Here is an 18,806-nt window from a genome sequence, read left to right on the forward strand (position 1 = left end):
GCAGGCGGAGGGGTTTAGGCTCAGTGTGTAAGTAGGGCAGAGCATGGCGTAGCGCGCGATGGGAGCCTGCGGATGGGTCGCTGGCACAGCCCCAGCGAACCCACGGAGGCTGCACGAGTCCCCTGACCTCCCGATGGGCTCCGCGGAGCCCAGAGCTGATGCCGCAGAGGGGGCTACGCTGCCTGCGAGGACAGATGTCAGGGCTGCGGTTACACCTGCCTTGGCATCCCCAGCTCCCTACGTGGAAACGGATGTGTGGAGATCAGCGCGGGGCGCCCATAGCTCAAGCTGAGGCTGCACCTGGGCGCTCGGGTACACAGAGGCCGGCGCCAGTGCATTCTGGGACTAGGATGCGAGAAGACACCTGCGCGTCGAATGGAGTATTGCACATCTGACACAGCTTAAGATAGACAAACATCCGAATGCCTCACGCGTGTGCAAGAAACCAGAACAAAATTGTATTTTTTCTGAAAAGTGCTTGCCAGATGACTCGCTAGCTAAACACTTGCCTCTACCATGGGAGTTATAAAGTCGAATCCTTCTCAAGGCCATCTTAACAGCCCACCCTTCCGATGGTGCTACATTGAGTACCATTTCATATGAGCTCAACCGTGTGGGTACCAGTGAGGGAGTGAGTAATAGCTGCGTGGGGCTTGTTTTCAGTAAACATACCACACTTGTTCCTACAATTGAAATTTGTAATTGTACCATCTCTCGTTTACTTTACAGTGCTTAGAAACGGCAGAAGGGCAGTCTGATGTGCTTCATTAAAGGTTATCTATAATGTTGCATTTGTCTCTATTTGCACTACATACTGAAAAACCAAGGTAGACTTTATGGAAACAAATCTTCGTTGTGGAGAATGGGCGAGTCTCTGTGGAAAGAGTCTAGAGGTTAGAGGTGGGCGAGCCACTGAAAGCTCGAACCTGAAGCCCGACTCTGACTCAGCTCGAGGTCTTGTTTGAACCTCGGCCCATAACGAGCCGAGATTTCATATGGATTCTGCCTACCCCTACCCAGATGTGGCTTTACAGCCTGACCATGCCGTCTTTGGATCAGGAGAATTAGGGGGCATATTATCAAGGACCGGTGTTAAAATTATCGCCGTTTTATCGGCAGGAAACTGCCGAATAAAACAGCGATAATGGGCTTGATAATACGCCCTTGTTAATTCCCATAGAAGCCCATGTTCGGATGTTAACATGGGCTTCTAGGGGAATTAAAAAGGGCGTATTATCAAGCCCATTATCGCCGTTTTATCGGCAGTTTCCTGCCGATAAAACGGCGATAATTTTAACACCGGTCCTTGATAATATGCCCCTAAGTTCGCCTCTCGGCGTTAGGTAAACATCCGGCGATTCTCAGCAAATCACTTAATCTCCCTGTGCCTATGAAAATGAATGTGACCTTGGGTAATGTAACTGGTGTTCGTGAAAAGTAATGTCCCTTTGACGAGCTAGTGCTATAGAAAAAGGGAGAAAAGTGCAATAGAGATAAAAACATGGAAGACAAATAGATAAAAACATTTAAAGTGCAATCAAAGAAAACTGAATAAATCGTGGCTTTACCGTATAATTGGGTGATTTAAGGCATATATTTTATCAAAACTCCTTTTTCTTCATTATCACGTATAAAACACTTTCAAATGTGAGTTCAGAATACCAGTTGTATAAAAAAAACCTATAACCTTTGATTTAATAGACTATAACGTTGCTCTGTAATAATCTGTTCCATGTTCTTTTTGGCCCCCCTAGCAGAGGTGGCGGAGTCTTTTGGCGCTCAGATCGTGTCCTACGCTGACGACACCCAACTCTTGTTTACATGTGGCAAGAATGAGGTGTTTGACGGGACTCTCATCAGAAGCTGTCTAGAGACAGTCTTTGGCTGGTTCAGAGGGCATGGATTAAAATGTAACTCCGACAAGTCGGAGCTGCTTTTCTTTGGCTGCACTACTGAACCAAATTGGAAAAGCTGGTGGCCGCAAGACTTGTTTCCACCTGCAAATGCGAGTATCAAAGCTAAAAACTTAGGAATCATCGTCGATAATGACCTAGCTTTCGGACCCCAAATATCTTGCCTTTCTGGGAAATGTTTCGGCATCCTTCGGATGCTTAGAAAATTTCTCCCCCTGATTTCAATCAAGCATAGAAGGGTCATTGTTCAATCACTTATTGGGTCTAGATTAGACTACGCAAATGCCCTTTACCTAGGACTCCCTAAATACCTTGTGAGGCGACTTCAAGTAGTCCAAAATTCAGCTGCCCGTGCCATCTACGGGCTCCCCAGACGCGCTGGTGCCTCTGATCTGTTAAAAGAACTGCACTGGCTTCCCATAGCCAAGAGAGCCCTTTTCAAAAGTCTGACGATGACCTTCAAAGCCCTTCATGACATTGGCCCTAGTTACATTAGAAAACGTCTTGTTTTTTATAAACCTAATAGAGCTTTAAGGTCTGCCTCCTTGTCTAAAATGATAGTTCCGACCATCAAACGCGCAAGACTGGGTGGCCGCTCTTTTCACTACTTGGCTCCTCGTGCCTGGAACGAGCTTCCCCTTTCGCTGAGACAGATCCCCAGCCTTATGTCTTTCAGAAAGGCTTTAAAAACTTGGCTTTTCACCCGATAGGGCCCCCGCCTTTCCTTACTTCTGTTATGTAGTTGCCCCTGGAGGACCTCTTCGCCAAAGCGCCGGGACACTCCGTCCGGAGTAGCTGTTGCGCTATAGAAGAATGTGTTAACATAACATAACATAACATGTAAAGGGTTTGCATGACAACTGTCTTGTCCCTTAGTTCACTAATAGTTCATGTTTCAAATCTAAAACATTTAAATCATACTTCTCAGTGCAGTTTAATAATGTGACCTTTTAATATATAAAATTAAACTTTAAAGAAATATACTTTTTTGACCTTTGAAGAGCCTTTATCATATTTTATGTGATGTTTGTTGTAAGATTTATATAGAAGCCACTTTCAGGGCACAGCCCGTTCACGGCACTAAGAGCCAAGCCAGACTCCTGGCTCGGTTCTCCCTGGTAATTTGTTGCCTCGCCCACTTCTACTAGAGATGGAAAAGACCACAGTAGTACTGAGAAATTCACTCACAAGGGTGAATGTCTGAGAGCTTGTTATATCGAAGGAAGTATTGTGGGAATGGGTGAGACCCTTAAAAATGAGGCAAGTGGGGTAAGAAATGGGAAAAGCTTTTTGAAATGATGGCGATATCTGTATAGAAATCACTCTGAGACAGCAACAAGACCAGATATGAGAATTTATGACACAATAAACGAAATGGGTGAAATATGGTGTGGGTAGACTAGGTTTTAGTCTGACTCAAGTAATGTGTGAGTGTATGAGACTTTATTTGGCCATGGGAACCTGTATTGGGAGGAAAAGGTAAGTTTGTGTTAGAACATTAGACTTGGCAATGGTTTGATTACTTTCTCGTAATCTCATTACTTCTGCTGCTTCATCCTTTCAGCTTGAAGTGCATGCACACCCAGTAGGAAGGCACCTGCCGATAACCTAAAAGAACAAACATTGGCAAAGCCCATAGGTCCTGAGAATAAGACCCATGGGATGTGCTAATGTTTTTGGCCATGCTGTACAGCATTACAGCATGAGCTAGGGCACAATGTAAAAGTGGTGCAACCATCCAAAACACAAATGATGCAAGCACCTAACCTCCAAGGGCAAGGACACCCAGCTACACACCCTCTAAGAGAAACGAGGAAGGAACACGCCATACAACTGAGACAGAGCTCAGTGAGCTATAAAGTGACTCAAACTACCTCCTGCCTCTTGCCTGGTAAGAAACAGGGAAACCCCCATAAACCTGTCAAAGAGACATCCATAGCAGAGCTACCAGACAACCTACTACGGTGCATAGAGGGCACCCCAGTAGTATTAAAGTTCTCCATCCCTAGCACATAGTACCAACAACCCACATGCCAAACAAATGGGAGGATGCAAAAGCTGCAACACACCAGAAGAGTCAAATGACTACCTAAAATAGTGGGGAATCGCATCAAAAGGCACCAAGGATCACAGGGCCGTCAAACACAAGCCCAAAACACTATAGCAAAAGAGAAGCAGACACTCAGGAGATTAAGACAGCATAAAGAAACGCAAAGAAATCAAGGATGACATACAAACTCAGAGAAAATATTGTAACCACAGGCCAGAAGCTCCAAAAAGAGGAGCAGGTTAGAAAGATCACGCTCAAAATCACAAGTTCATAAAAGGACAGCAGAATCCCAAGCAAGATATCAGAATCATTAATCCTAACAGCAAATCAAAACAAACCAATCCCAAGTAGAAACAACAAGAGAAACTCTATGGAAACAAGCACCAAAACCAACCAGGAGCAAGCGAAGACTTGACTAGTAGGGATATCCAAGCACCGGTATGCTCCATTACATTAGTGATCAACCACTGACTAAAACAAGCCACAACAGAAAGCACAAGTAGCAGCTCAACAGTAACCTATTTAAAAAATGGGTGGGGGAGGCCAACATGTAAGGAAGAGTGCATACACAAAAGGGCAGCAAGTTCAGCAAACTGCCTGGCTCTGGAGGAGGCACAAGGGCAGAGGTACAGCAAACTCAGACCAGGCACAATAAATGTAGATATATAGCGTAAGTCACACATAACCCCTACAAGAAAAGAAGGGAAAGGAAGGACAATGTGGTGGGTAGAGAGGCATAGTCCCTGCCACACAATCACCCATAACAGAAAGCACGGGTGAAGAATACAGTGGTTCACCCATATGATATTATAGAAATATAAACACATATATGCATTATTTGATGGAAGCAGTTTTTTGCGTAGCAACCGGAAGACACTAGTGTTCATTATTAACAAAGAAAAAACATTAAAACCTGTGAAATGGGAATGTTTGTTTTTCTTTCTTGAAAAAGTTTGGCAACCTTCCCATCTCGCACATCTAGTAAAATTCCTTTATAAATGGTGAGTAGCTAATGTTATAATAAATATCATAGTAATAAAATGACATTAATTTTTCTAAAATGTAATCCTTGTAAAAGCTAATTAGTGACTTTTTTGAAAGCACAAATACCACTGGGATGAGGGACACTATCGACTAGTTTGAGTTCTCCTCCATAATCAGCAGTGAATGCGAAATAGTTTTCTTATATTTGATCTTTGGTCAAAGCAATATGTACTTCAGGCTACCGCACCTTACACTTTCTGAGGTGATCACTCTTGTTCCTCCCAGACAATGTATCCACCTTGATTGTTTTAACGTGTTCCATTTAATCTAGATTGCTCTGTAACAGCCTATTTTTAGGTCGAGCATTCAAGACCTCTTGTATATACTTTAGTATATACTTCTATGTGTATGTACTTTGTGGGCTCTGGAGATCATCCCTAGGACTTGTCTGCTTCCGTTTAGGGGCTTTTTATCTGTTCAACTGCCTCTACTTAGCTGTCTTGATAGAAAAAGACCAGTAGAGATCAGTAAAATACCTGAATCGCTTTCTGCTTGTTCAACTGCCTCTATTTAATTGTCTTGATAGAAAACAAACAGTAGATGGCAGTAAAATGCCAGAGTTGCTTTCTGCTGAGGGACTTCAATTTTTTTATTTTTCTGGCAACTGCCTCTATTTAACTTTCTTGATAGAAAACGACCAGCAGAGGATAGTAAAATGCCAGAATCACTTTAGCATTCTCTAGATTCCAGTCCACAGAAATTGTCTTCCACGAGCACCCATAGACAATAATACTTTTTTCAAATCTTGTATTTTCAGTATTTGACCACCGAAGGCCCTGATTTTATATTAAAAACAGAGTTTTGGACAATACCATTTCCAGCTGAAAGGCAATTTTTCTCACCATGTGTTCCCATACCTGGCGTGTCACGCAGTTTGGTGCTTACTTTCCCTCCATGTTAAGGAACAGTAGATGTTTCAGCACCCAGGTTAATGTGCTGCATAGCTAAATAAATGTAAGGTCCCAAAGGCGAGACCGATTGCATTGCAAATGCTTGTTGTTCTCGAGCCTGACCTTCGACTGAAATTACATAGTCATTCGAAAAGATATGATCCTATAGCAGAAGCAAGGAAGAGGACTCATTGATTCCCTGCTGATCAGAAAATTCTGTTTAAATGCATGTACGTTGTTCACAAGGCTTTTTATTCCTCAGAAAATTAATGCTTAAATGATGTAGTTACACTTACAACCTTCTTCGTTGACTTTGATCATAGAAACTGTTGCCTCTGGAAGTACCACTATAAAAACTAGCAGGATGAGAGGTTTACAACAGACTGCTTAATTTCTTGCATTTAGAAAGACACTAAAGAATTACCTTTTCTCTTAGCACAATGTTTGAGTTCATGATGTTTTTCAGTGCAAGCTAACCTTTTGGTGTCAATGTGCAGTAGAAGACATACAATAAATCAAATTGAATCGGGTTATGTAGGTTCAATACAAAATGGGAGACACCTGACAATGGTGCCTCATTTTACCCATCCAGTCTGTGTATTCCTGTAGCCTCTCCTCTTTGCTCTATGGTTAGCATTAAACGTCTATTCCCTATCTCCAGAGCTGTCCAGGTTAATATTATATGCAGATGACATGGTTCTCTTTCTATGACCTGATTGAGGAAATATTAATAGAAAACTGTCATTCATCTGCACCACTATAATTATGTAATGCTGCTGCATATTCCATATAATTATTGGTTTGCCTCATAAACCATCGCCTGCTACATATTTTGCAAATTCAAAAAATAATTCCAACTGAAACAAATCAAAAGTTAATAAACGTGTTGCAACACAGTGGCAAACCCTTTACAACATTTAACTGCCCAGCTTTCAGTTGCTAATTGCAGTGTTTGGGTGTAACATCTAGCCTTTGCTCATACAGTGTTAACGTGCATAAACATGAGAGGATACTGAATCATGACTGCCACAAAATGGGCTGCATTAAAGCACTGAAATGGCTTTTCTTGCAGCACAATTTAGTGAACCCTGTGATATAATTAGGTCCTTCCGTTCCACATAATTTCAGTCGCCCTGTCCTTAATATAGACCGTCCCCAAACAAGGGGGATATTGAGTAAGCCCTTATAATACTGAGGTTCTTCTATTGAACACCTCCCTATCTGTTCGTCTTGATGAAATAAAGGCTAATTATTCTGTAAGCCCTAAAATATTTGGAAATTTGAACACCAGTAAGTATATTTCAGCTATTTACTCTAAAACATATATTTCTCTTGAAGGAACTGCTCGCCCTATTTGAGTAGTGACTGCAATTGGCAATCTATATCATGGATTGAAAACCTTAGATAAAAATATCGGGCCTTATTTATGAGGCCTTGCGTCAGTTTTGCGCTTCCGATGCGTCACTTTTTGTGACGCATCGGCGGCGTAAAACATGCCTCCTGTTGCGCACTATTTACAAAGTGACGCATCTAAGCAGATGCGTCACTTTGTAAGCCCTGCGCTACATTATACCTGCGTCAGGTATAAGTTTTGCAGGAGGGGCGTTCCCCCGTAAAAAGCCTTGTAGAAGTGACGCAGTCAAATCTATGAGATTTCACTGAGTCACTTTTAAGGGCGCCGTTGCGTCAAAATTTTGTGCCTGCCTCACAGCAGGCGTAAGACTGACACAGGCCTTTTCACATGGGGCTTGCCCCATGTGAAAGGACGCATTGCTGGAGTTGCGTCACTTTTGTGACACACTCCAGCAATGCGTCACTTTTGCGCTTACAGATACGTCAGAAATACTGACATATCTGTAACTCCTTGCGACATGATGCGTCATACATTAAATATGACGCATCTGGAATGTCGCAAGGAGTGCGCACTGAGAAGTGACGCATCGCTGCTTTCACGCAGCGAACCGTCATTTCTCATAAATGAGGCCCATCGGGCGTACATCTCTTTGTTTTCTTTTTTTCATGATTCTGTGCTATCTATTGCTAATGTTAGTAAAATAATTGATGTGTCATTTCTAGATTCATATGATAGAACGAAAACAACTGATTGGCTCTGAAATGTCTGTATATCCCAGATTCAAATGTTTAGCTCTGCCAAACGTTGACCTCTACCATGATGCATTTTTGTTTTAATGCACTATTTTTTGGCGCTCTTATTATTATTACGATTCTGTGCTAAGAAGCATGGTACATGATTTGGATGTAAAACATCTGCATTTTCTCCAATTGACCTCATAATTCAAGACAAGTCAGATATAAGGTGCTGTGGACAGTATCTTTCATCAATCATATAATATTCCTGTTAAAATTATGATTGGGATTGTAATAGGATCGTTGTAAAATTTGACCACCCAACTCTTGTTCCAGGAATCATTGAATATGAGAGCTTTAAAAAATGTTTCGGAACAAATAGTATTCTGTCCTGGGAGATAATTAAGGTTAAAATAGGTTGGTTCCACGGCCACCTATTTCTCTCATTTTGCCAAATAGTGAGGTTTTTAAGATCGCTATCCGTGAAAGACATAAAATAATCCTTAGTGCTAGCTTCCAAGCCTTTTTCAATCAATCAAAAATCGGTTTCAGAATTAAGTCATATAATAACACATGTAAAATATATATATGCACATAAAAAATAAGTACATCTATGATACCATTCTATAATATATATATATATATATATATATATATATATATATATATATATATATATATATATATATATATATTTCAATTAAAAACTAGATTCTAAAAGCAGACATACATTATTTCAACCAAAAGAATATAACAGTAACATCGGTCTACCTCTATATACATGATGCAACAGTATGCAACTTCTGCTACCAGAATGTCATCATCCAACTTTACATTGCACATTCCCTCGATCAACATATGCCCTTTTTAACCTAGTTGCAATACATGTACGCTATAATTAGTCTCACGACTCCAGCGATTATAGGCTAAAATCCTGTCTTACATGTGGCCATGCTGCCCAAAGATATGAAGTTACAGAATTAAAAATGATGTCATTGTCTGTTGTAAGACAAAAAGCTCGGACAGTACTAATGGAGCCAACATCATAGTACCTAAACAAGAGCATCAACCATCTTTTACAGGGAGTAGCAAAGTTTGTGAAAAAATTGCAAATGGTGCAAAATATTATCCTTCCCCCATGAATGCAATCACAATGTTCGCTTCCTCTCTGAAGTCTTGCACATTTAACAAGGTCATCCCTAATGGGGGAAATCCCCACTCTTCACTTAATATATAGTGTGCGTTTAATTTCTGGACCTGCTCTACTATCAAAGTAGTCACTCAATATGCTTCCTAGTCTTAACTCAACTTACTTTCATTCTGGCCTGAACTTGTTATAATGCTCTTTCACAAGTTGTATGGTGTCACACCTTACCTTACTCAGATCTGCCCATAGCACCACCCAGTTTAAGTTCTATTACCAAGTTCCTCAAATGCGCCACCCAATTCCCTTGATTCAGACCACCACATTTATAGGTGTCCTTCAGAGAGCATAGATATTTGGTGGCCTTATGATTCCTTACCAGCATGATAATAAATAATAATAAAAATAGCATTTGTAGAGCACAACAGCTACTTGAAGCAGAGGTGTCCCGGCGCTTTGCGGTTATCAGCAGGTGAGGGAGGTCCAACCAAGGTACTAGCATTGGCTGAAGTGTAAAGTCTTCAAGGTCTATCTGAACTCAAGTTCAGACCTATTCAGGCACTCCTGCCTCCCAAACGGGACTTAGCATAACGAGGTACACAGAGCAGGTGCTGGAATTTAGATCTCAGCGTGCGTTCTTGTTGGTATAGGCAGAGCCTACGCTTAAGGTAGCCCGGGCCACCATCTTGCAAAGCCCGAAAGGCCAGAGTAAGGGACTTAAACTCTATCCTTTTAGCTACTGGTAGCCACTGAAGTTGTTTGATATGTGGAGAGATGTGGTGACGGAATGGGACTCGACGAATTAATCTCGCTGCCGAATTCTGTACCATCTCTAATCTATTAATCAGATAGGCAGGCAGCCCAAGGTAAAGACAGTTTGCGTAGTCCAGTCGAGATGTCACAGTAGCATGGACTATGGTACTGCAACAATTCTCTGGCAATAGATGCAAGAATTTCCTCAAACTTCTCAATTTCCCAAAGCCTGAGGCTGATATATGACCAACTTGGGCCGAGAAAGAGAGGTCTGTCTCCCATTTAAAGCCAGGGTTTTTCGCCGTGCTTGCTGGTAAAGGTGGCAATCCCATTTCTACTGGCCACCAAAGTCCGGCGGGGGGAGTAGATGTCTGGCCGAAGAACAAGACCACCGTCTTGTCTGCTTTAAGTTTTAAACTGTTATTATTCATCCAGCGTGGAATGTCCTTCAAACACCCCCTAAATCTAGTAAAAGAATCAGCAGAGTGAACCTTAAAAGAGAACACCAGCTGGGTGTCATCCACATAGGAGACTGCCTTCACTTTCCAAGAAGCAATGAGAGAGAAGAGTGGCACCAGATAGGTGTTGAAGAGTAATGGGCTCAGGGCCGAGCACTGAGGTACTCCTCACCACAGTGGCTTAGGTTCTGATTGATGGGATTGGAGAATGACCCTTTGAAAGTGGTCTTTAAGGTAAGACTGGATCTAGGAGGGAACTACCTGCTGTAAGACCAGGTGTTTGAGTCTGTCCAGTAGGTTTGGGTACGCACCATGTCAAATGCAGCGGACAGATCTAAACGGACCAGCGTCGCTGAAGCCCCTGTGTCTACCGTCATTCTTACAGAATCCGCCACCTCCACCAGTGCAGTCTCGGTGCTGAATCCTGACCGGAAACCGGATTAAGTGTTGTGCAGGATGTCATGAACTTCTATAAAATTGGTGAGTTCAATAAAGCAGTGGTTTTATTGGTGCTAGATCCGAGATAGGTGTTAGCCCAAGTTCCATATAAAGTGCTAACAGGCGAGTACCAGGTCCCAGCCTTAACAGTGCCCTCAAAAAATTGTTCATGTCACTTGTAGCAGGTCTAGGTTACCATACCCCCAAAGCTCATCCCCATCAATCACAGCTGATACCCCTTTGTGATTATATATCTAATACTTTCAGCATCTGCTTTTTACCTGAATTTTACTACCGCCCTAGAGGACTGTAGTACGGTTGTTCTACCATCATTATTTGGCCCGTCCAGCAACTTTTCTCAGTAAACCGTATCCCTAAGTAATAGTAGAACTGTACACACTCAGTGCATTGTTCTTAATTAATAACTTCCTCCTTGACCCCCTGTGATGATACTAGTGCCATAAATTTAGTCTTACTGTTGTTGATGATAAGGGCCTTCTTATTACAATAGTCAGTAAAGATGTTTACCAGTCCGTGCATTGAGTTCTCCATTTGGGGCAATAGAACCGCATTGTCTGCAAAATGGAGAATCAGAACCTTCTGACCAGCTATTAAATGAACATTGATAGGATTATCCAGTGGTTGGTCAACGACATCACTTAGAAACAGGCTAAAAAGTAAAGACGATAGCACACATCCCTGATCTACACCTTTTTGTACCGGGAATGCTTCGCTATATTCACCAGCTGATCCATACCTGAACTTAGCCGTATAACCAGTATGAATGGCCATTATTACCCGCAAAATAGAGCATAGCCAGTGTGTCCCATAGTTTTATTCAAGCAACAAGGTCAAATGATGACATCAGATCAATAAATGATGAACGTTGAGGATGAACTGGACAAATGTTAAGGATAAACGTAGAGATGAACACTGAGGGACCAAGCCCACGAAAGTGGCCGAGCGTGCTCGTGCCCATGCTTCTCTTCTGCTTTGTTGTAGAATCGCGCCAAGCCGCATCACTCCAATCAGCTCCCACCTGGTGGAATTGGTCCTTCCTTCTACTTGTGCCCTTCACATCCCAAAGCTCCCAGCTTCAATTACCCAAGAAGTTTTAGCTGATTACGGTGCCTGGCTCCAGTCAACCACATGTGCCCAGTGCTTCTTTCTTGTGAGCTGGTTTGAGTGAGTGATAAAGTAAGGACAGTGAGCCCTTATGTGAGGTAAACCCTGCTGTGCGAACAGTTGGATCGAATCCCTTCACTCTTTGACTTTGTGCTGGGTGTTCTGCTGGTGGGCTAATTGGGGAAGCAGGGCACTGGTGGTGCAAGGAGCAGGACTGGGCACGTTTTTTGATGAACACAAGGCTCTGAGCACACACAATCATAAATACACAAAAATCATCCAGTAGTCCTCATATTTTCCAAGTCTTTGCTTTAATCTAATAATACTTCTTACGCCAGCCAACACGTGTTTTTTCTGAGGGTAAGTCACCCTACAACTTCCTCAGAGCTGTTTAGGGCAATCTTCTCTCTTCATGGTGGTCAAAATCCCCACCTATTGGTGTGTGTTTAATTTCAGAAATATGATGCGAGCATCCAAAATCAACCTGCCTCCAGTGTACAGGCCGGTGTTACTGCATCTTCCTGCCAGACGGGTATGTCCGCGTTTGTGAAGGCGTCTTCACAAATGCAGGCATACATTTGTGGATTTATGGTTGCGTGTGCTCAGAGTCTTATTTTCATTTATTGACATTATTTTTGGGATGCTGGGTTGACATCCCTCCTTTATAGAGCATGGCACTGATCTTTCAAAATCATATTAATTGTGCACTGTGGTTTATGCCCTTAAATCCCTTATTCTCCTGCATAAGAGTAACTCACATTTTTGGACGGTTGCTGACTGCTTATCCTGCATGCTTCCTGAGACATTGCTTGACATTGCTGGAAAGTGGCCAGGCACCGCAAGGTTACACTGGGGTCTGCATATCAGAGCTGAGGCTGCTTGAGACGGCTGTGACTGTTGCCTAAGATTGTCATGGGCTGCTGAAGCCCCTGCGGCACTCTGCTGAACCCCCTGATGCACCCTGCTGCTATTACCAATGTTGGTATTGTCGCTGTGAAAACATCAGGTGCAAAGCCTACGGCTAGGTTAAGTTACATTATTGGAGTGCCCTGCTGATCTCTTGGCAGCATTCAAGTTTTTCCAAGCATAGGTGTCTTGTGAATTGTTTTTCTTTAAGTTGCCTACGAGACTGACATTTGTCTGCTGGTATTTTATTTCCCCGGTTACCCTGGTATCTGGCAGTCTAGCTCTAGCATCGGGCCTCTGCATCATGGACATGGTCAGGCTTGGGGGGGGACTTTTATCGATTACGTTTTTTTTTTGGGTGTTACTGTTAAGCCTATGTTAACTGCTCGATTTTGGTCAGTGTGCTCTAACTTATCTTCTAGTGGCCTGGCTCTTGTTGGAGGTTGCCATGGTTGTGGCTGGTTTGGCAGAGTAGGAGGACCAGGGAACCTGAAGTCAAGGCTCTTACAACTGTTGAGCCAATATCTGTCAATATCTGAGTTGCCCCTGAGATGGAGCAGAGACGAAGCTAGGGTGTTGGAGCTGATAGCCAAAAGCCGCAAGTTGCAATCCACAAGCTGGAAAAGCTGGGAGACAAGAGGCTTGGACCTCATTTTCTTTGGCCTATCCCCTACAGTTTAACTTCTTATTGACCGTTGTCTATTTTTAACCAACTAATCGCCCCTTCCAAGAGCCAAGACAAGTACAACGACAGAAAGAGAGCAGCATACAAGGCTGGTGGTGCCCAGGCAATCGCTGACAGTGTATATTTGCCTAATTATGACTAACCCGAAGTGGAAAGGAGTCACCCAAAGGCTTATAATGACAGCCTTGCCCAGGTCATTGAAATTAGATGAGTCGGCCGCTACAGAAATTGCAGTTTACTACAACGCCAAAGATGACACCAAGATTAATTACAAGCTTTTTCCTAAAGGCAAGTGGGGATCCACCTGTGCAAATTGCTAGAATTGTACAAATTATACAAACCAAGTCAACTGAAACAAGCAGCAAGCTAGACTGCAGTACATATATTGAGGAAGTTGCAGGACTCAGTATGGCGTTCAGGTGCAAATTACCAACTGAATCTAGAAATATAGAGCAGGTTTGTTTAAATAACCCAGAGATGCCAGAAATGAATGAGGGGTTGATATTGATCGAATGCGGCGTATGGCGAGATGAGTTGAGCTACTTTGAAATCAAGACCAAGGGCTCATATGAAAAGTTACAAACTGAAGGAGATCCCCTGAGGGCCAATGATATACCAAATAGTGTGAGAAACAAGGATGAGGTGTATTCACGTGACTTACCTGAGGGTACGCTCCCATAAGCCAGTTCTCTAATTGGTTATGACTATACCCTCCCCAATGTACCTATTAGATTATACCAAAGAAAGAAGGGCTTAAAAACAGGTGCAGGAATCACTGTTGCAGTACTAGTGAACAGGGAGCTTGACCAATTGTCCAAGTGCTCTGTAGGGCACAGTAAAACCAGCAGCCAAGGGCTGCAATTAGATTACCCTATTTTTCTGAATAGGCCAGCTTCTAATTATGTAGCTGCGAATATCTCAATAATTGAAAATTACCAAGAATGTATAATATCAGAAGCCTTAAATGCACTGCACAGACTTCTGATCTCAATTTTTGAATGGAATAAAAGCGCAAAGAAAGAACCGACACTATAAAAGAATGAAATGTAAGATGCTTTCTAGAGAGCCTAGGTTTGAGTTTAGGGATGTGAATGTGAGCTCCGCTGAAGACGTAGCAAACTGGAAAAATATTCTGAGACATCAGCGGGGGAGGCTGGGAAAATGTGTTCATTACACCAGTTAGCCAACCCTTTCTCTATGATGGAAGTAAGAGATGGGCCTTTAAATGCAAATATTGAGCCTATGAGTGCCAATATTGAGCCTGACATGAAGAAGGAGGACTTAAGAGAACCAGGTGTCAAAACCTGTCATTGTGAGTTTACCGATTTATTCTCCAAAGTTAGTACTGCTTTCCCCCCGAACAGGTCTAGGATTTTAGCCCTCTACGCAATCCCAGAACTGAGGGTAGTAACATCCTAGGTTCTAGAACATAAAGAGAGTAACCTTAATTAGTCAAGCAGGAAAATGCTACGCAAGGAACTGTCAAACAACCCAAGTGGAGTTTCCCATAGAAAAAGTAATGCACCGACTGCGCATGGGGCTTATAAATAAGCCCCATGGTCTCTGTCTGAAAATGGTGTGTGTTCTTTGAGAACATGGAACCAGCCAAATGCCCGAAAAAAGGGCGACCGGGGAGAAGGGGTGGGAATCTCAGCATAGGTATCATGTAGGATTAATTGTGAGGTAGAGCATCTGGGTAGGAATGCGCTTACCCTAATGTCAAGTCAAAAGTAAAAACAAGCTTTATTTGATTGTTAAAATCATAAAAGCAGAGTCAGGCAATAAAATAACAATATCACATTTCGTCAGTTTAAAAGACATTAAACGTTAATAATGATAATGAGTACATACAAAGATTATTAAAAATGGGCATGCTAAAAAACAGTTAAAAGCAGTATAAAAAGGAACACAGTATATTCATCCCACCTGGTTATTCGGGGATAGCTTCCTGGTCTTAATACGCATGGCAGCTACCAGAAAGCTAGCAACCCCGAAAATTACTTTTGTGGTTCCTAATAATTGTAAGTAAAAGAGAGCTGGGCGTACTTGTAAAAAACCCGCTTCTCTTAGAATTGGGGTTAAGAACCGCCTTCTGCCCTCCTTGAAGTGATCACAGAACATAACAAAGTGCATGGGAGACTGCTCTGAAAAGTTATCACAGCTACATGGGCTCAATGTGTCAGGTACCCCCCACACTGGGAAATCACCCAGGCAGTATTGGATAATGTTAAACATTAATCTAATGAGGAGGTGGCGATGGAATGGTTTACTAACAATTTTTAAATAGGGTTCTAGAGAGGGAGTGGTTAAGAGCAAGAAGTTTGCTCTAACTTTTGGCTTAATTAGTTCCTCCTCCTCCCTAGCCTGGTACGCCCTAGACAGGAAGTTTTCCTTGATCCATTTTACGTCTCCTTTAACCATGTTGGCGGGTATTTGTAAAGATCTGGCCTGCCCAATTTATTCAACGTGTTCTTGATGTAAACTAGCCAAGGAATTTTAGACACCTTGTCTAACTAACGCCATGCAATCCTTGAGGATGCAGTGGTTCAAAGGGATATCATTATTTAACCAGATTTTTGCCCAATAGACCAGAGGGGCCAATTGTAGCTCATCAGTTACATAGCCTATGCCTAGCTCAGTATGCAGGGAGAAAACTGGTGTTGATTGTGGGACTCCGAGCAATGTTCTGAGGAAAGTATTTTCCGCAATTTGTATTTTACCTTGTGGCGAAAAGCCCCACAAGGGAGCGCCATACATGGCTATGGACAAGCATTTTGTCTTATACACTTTCAAGAGAGCGTCCATTGGACGAGAGCCCAATCGCTTTGCAAAGCTCATTAGAGCTGAGGTTGATCTCTTGACTGCAAGGCTTTTTGTATTAAGTTGGGCGGTCCAAGAGCCCCCCTCTTCAAAGATAACACCCAAATAAGTAAAAACTGGCACCCTAGTCACCCCCTCACCAGTGCAGGTGAACGTCTTCAGCTTTTGAGTTTTCGGGCGCTTCCCTGCCACCATTATATGGGATTTTTTGTTGTTGATCGCCAGGTCAAATGAGGTCATGAACTCTCTAAATGCATCGAGAAGTTTCTGCAACCCTACCCCTGTTCGGGCTAAGAGCACCGCGTCATCCGCGTATAGTAATACGGGCACCAAGGAATCCCCTACGCGTGGAATATCGGGTGTTGAGTCCTCCAGATCTTTGCCCAGTGAGTTAATATAAAGGGTGAATAGAAGAGGGGCCAAAATACAGCCCTGCCTAACACCCCTTTTAGAACGGAATGGCCGAGTACAGCTGCCCTCCCGATCGGTTCTGATAGAGGCTGTCAAGTCTGTATGAAGTGACGCTAGGAAGTTGACCAGTGATGGGTCAATGCCCAGGCTGGCCAGTATGGGCCATAACTTGGTTCGGTTGACCAAGTCAAAGGCCGAGGAGAGGTCCATGAAGGCCACGTATAGATTACCCTCCTTGGCCTTAGTATATTTGCCGACCAGCATAAGGAGGCTTAGGCACTGGTCCATGGTTCCTCTCCTGGCCCTAAACCCATACTGCAGGTCTGAAAGGACCCGCTTCTCCTTTATGAAATCCCCCAATCTCTGTAATATGACTCTGCCTAGAATTTTAACGGCAGAGTCAATCAATGATATCGGCCTGTAACAGGCCGGGTCTGTTCGGGGACCTTTCTTGTAAATGGGAATGATGGTTGAAGAAGACCATGATTTGGGAAACCCAGCTGTGCTGGAGGAATTAAAGACGTTGGTAAGTATTCTAGCCCACATGTCCAAGGGTGACCTATAAAGATCTGCAGGGACACCATCTGGGCCCGGGGCCTTACATTTCCTCATCTCCATGATAGCCCTGCTAACCTCGTGCTCACTAAACTGCAGGAGGGCAGCAGGGACCGTGTATTACAGGTGATGCTCACAATGGGCACCAAAGAAGTTACTACTGTGGATATTTTAAATGTTTTTATTCCCTGAAGTACAGGCAATATGGGGGACTGCGTTGATTATGTTGAAAGTATAAGATAGATAGGGAGAGCTAAGGCGGATACACATTTGGTGCTGATTTGTGGGGATTTCAACAACAACAGACTGACAAAGTCATTAATGAAGAGGGACTGGCAGAGGATTATTGGCCAAGTGGCCCTAAATCAGTTATTTAACCTTTTCCTTCTAAAGCCAAACTTAAGGGCATAGGACACTGGTAAGGATACTTCCCTAATGTTAAAGCGTAATTATGTCTAAAGAGCAGCACCAAAAGAGACAGGCACTAATATGAGATGTATACAATTGTATTCTTCCTTGATATATATTAGTATACCCGAGCACTGTTAAATTAAATTAAGGATTCCAATTCTGCTCAGTTCCCGAGGTGTGGAAATCCTAATATAGGAGACTAGTTTGATATATTTTGGCATGACCTTCTCTTGGTAATTATTACGTTGACCATTATTAAGGCGTTTTTGTAGTTCGGATTGAGCCAAGCCCATTGATTAGCATGGCGAGTGGCACCTTCGCAATAAAGGGATTATCAAGCTACATTCTTAAATACATTTTATTTAAATGTTAGAGCTAAATTACTGATTACACAACCTTACAATTAAACTATCATGCCAGAGTAGTTGCAGCCGCTAAGTAACATGATAAAGCGTTGTATGTATGAACACCTATATCCCCTGGGGAATGGTGCAACCACATGTTTACCTAAACAGTTTGTTACATGTTTTATATCCTCTTGAGTGTCTCAAAACAGTTGGATTGGAAGAACTGTATCCATTGTTTTTCTCATACTCTTTATAGCTGCATGTACCTTAAGTTTATAGCATAGAGTATTGCAATGACACTTTAGCTATAGTTTACAATTTGGTATTAATGTAGGGTCATATGCCTGAGTTCAAGATATTAAAAAAATGCATATAAGCTTGAACTGTTTTCAGCAGTTCATACGCAACATATGTATGTGAAACTGTTTGCAGCTTGTAGTAACACGAGAGCCATCTTCTAGGATCTCTGATACCTCTTTATTGTGTTAATATGTGTGTCAGACCTGGCATCTTTTGGCGTTATTTCCCCAGTCTTTTTGATTCTAACTTTCTGTTTTCGACTGTGTGCTGCATTTCATTTTTGCTGTTTTTAGAACTCTGGACACTCTACCACTGCTGACCAGGGCTAAAGTGCAATTGCTCCCTGTGTAAATTGTATTGGGTTATCCATGATTGCCATTTCTGATTTACTGGTAAGTCCCTAGCAAAGTGCACCGGGTGTGCCCAGTTCCTGTAAATCAAATGCTACAAGTGGGCCTGCAGCAATGA

The 18,806-nt window shown here is 42.6% G+C and overlaps 1 protein-coding gene across 4 annotated transcripts in view; it reads right to left on the reverse strand.

Annotated features, from left to right (window-relative positions):
* The window catches only part of LOC144829437 (uridylate-specific endoribonuclease-like), a 270,796-nt gene that overhangs the window by 239,781 nt on the left and 12,209 nt on the right, over positions 1–18,806 (reverse strand). The gene's annotated exons all lie outside the window — the stretch shown is intronic.

This window comes from Lissotriton helveticus, chromosome 1_1, assembly GCF_964261635.1.
Source record: "Lissotriton helveticus chromosome 1_1, aLisHel1.1, whole genome shotgun sequence".
In the NCBI taxonomy this organism is placed as follows: Eukaryota; Metazoa; Chordata; class Amphibia; order Caudata; family Salamandridae; genus Lissotriton; species Lissotriton helveticus.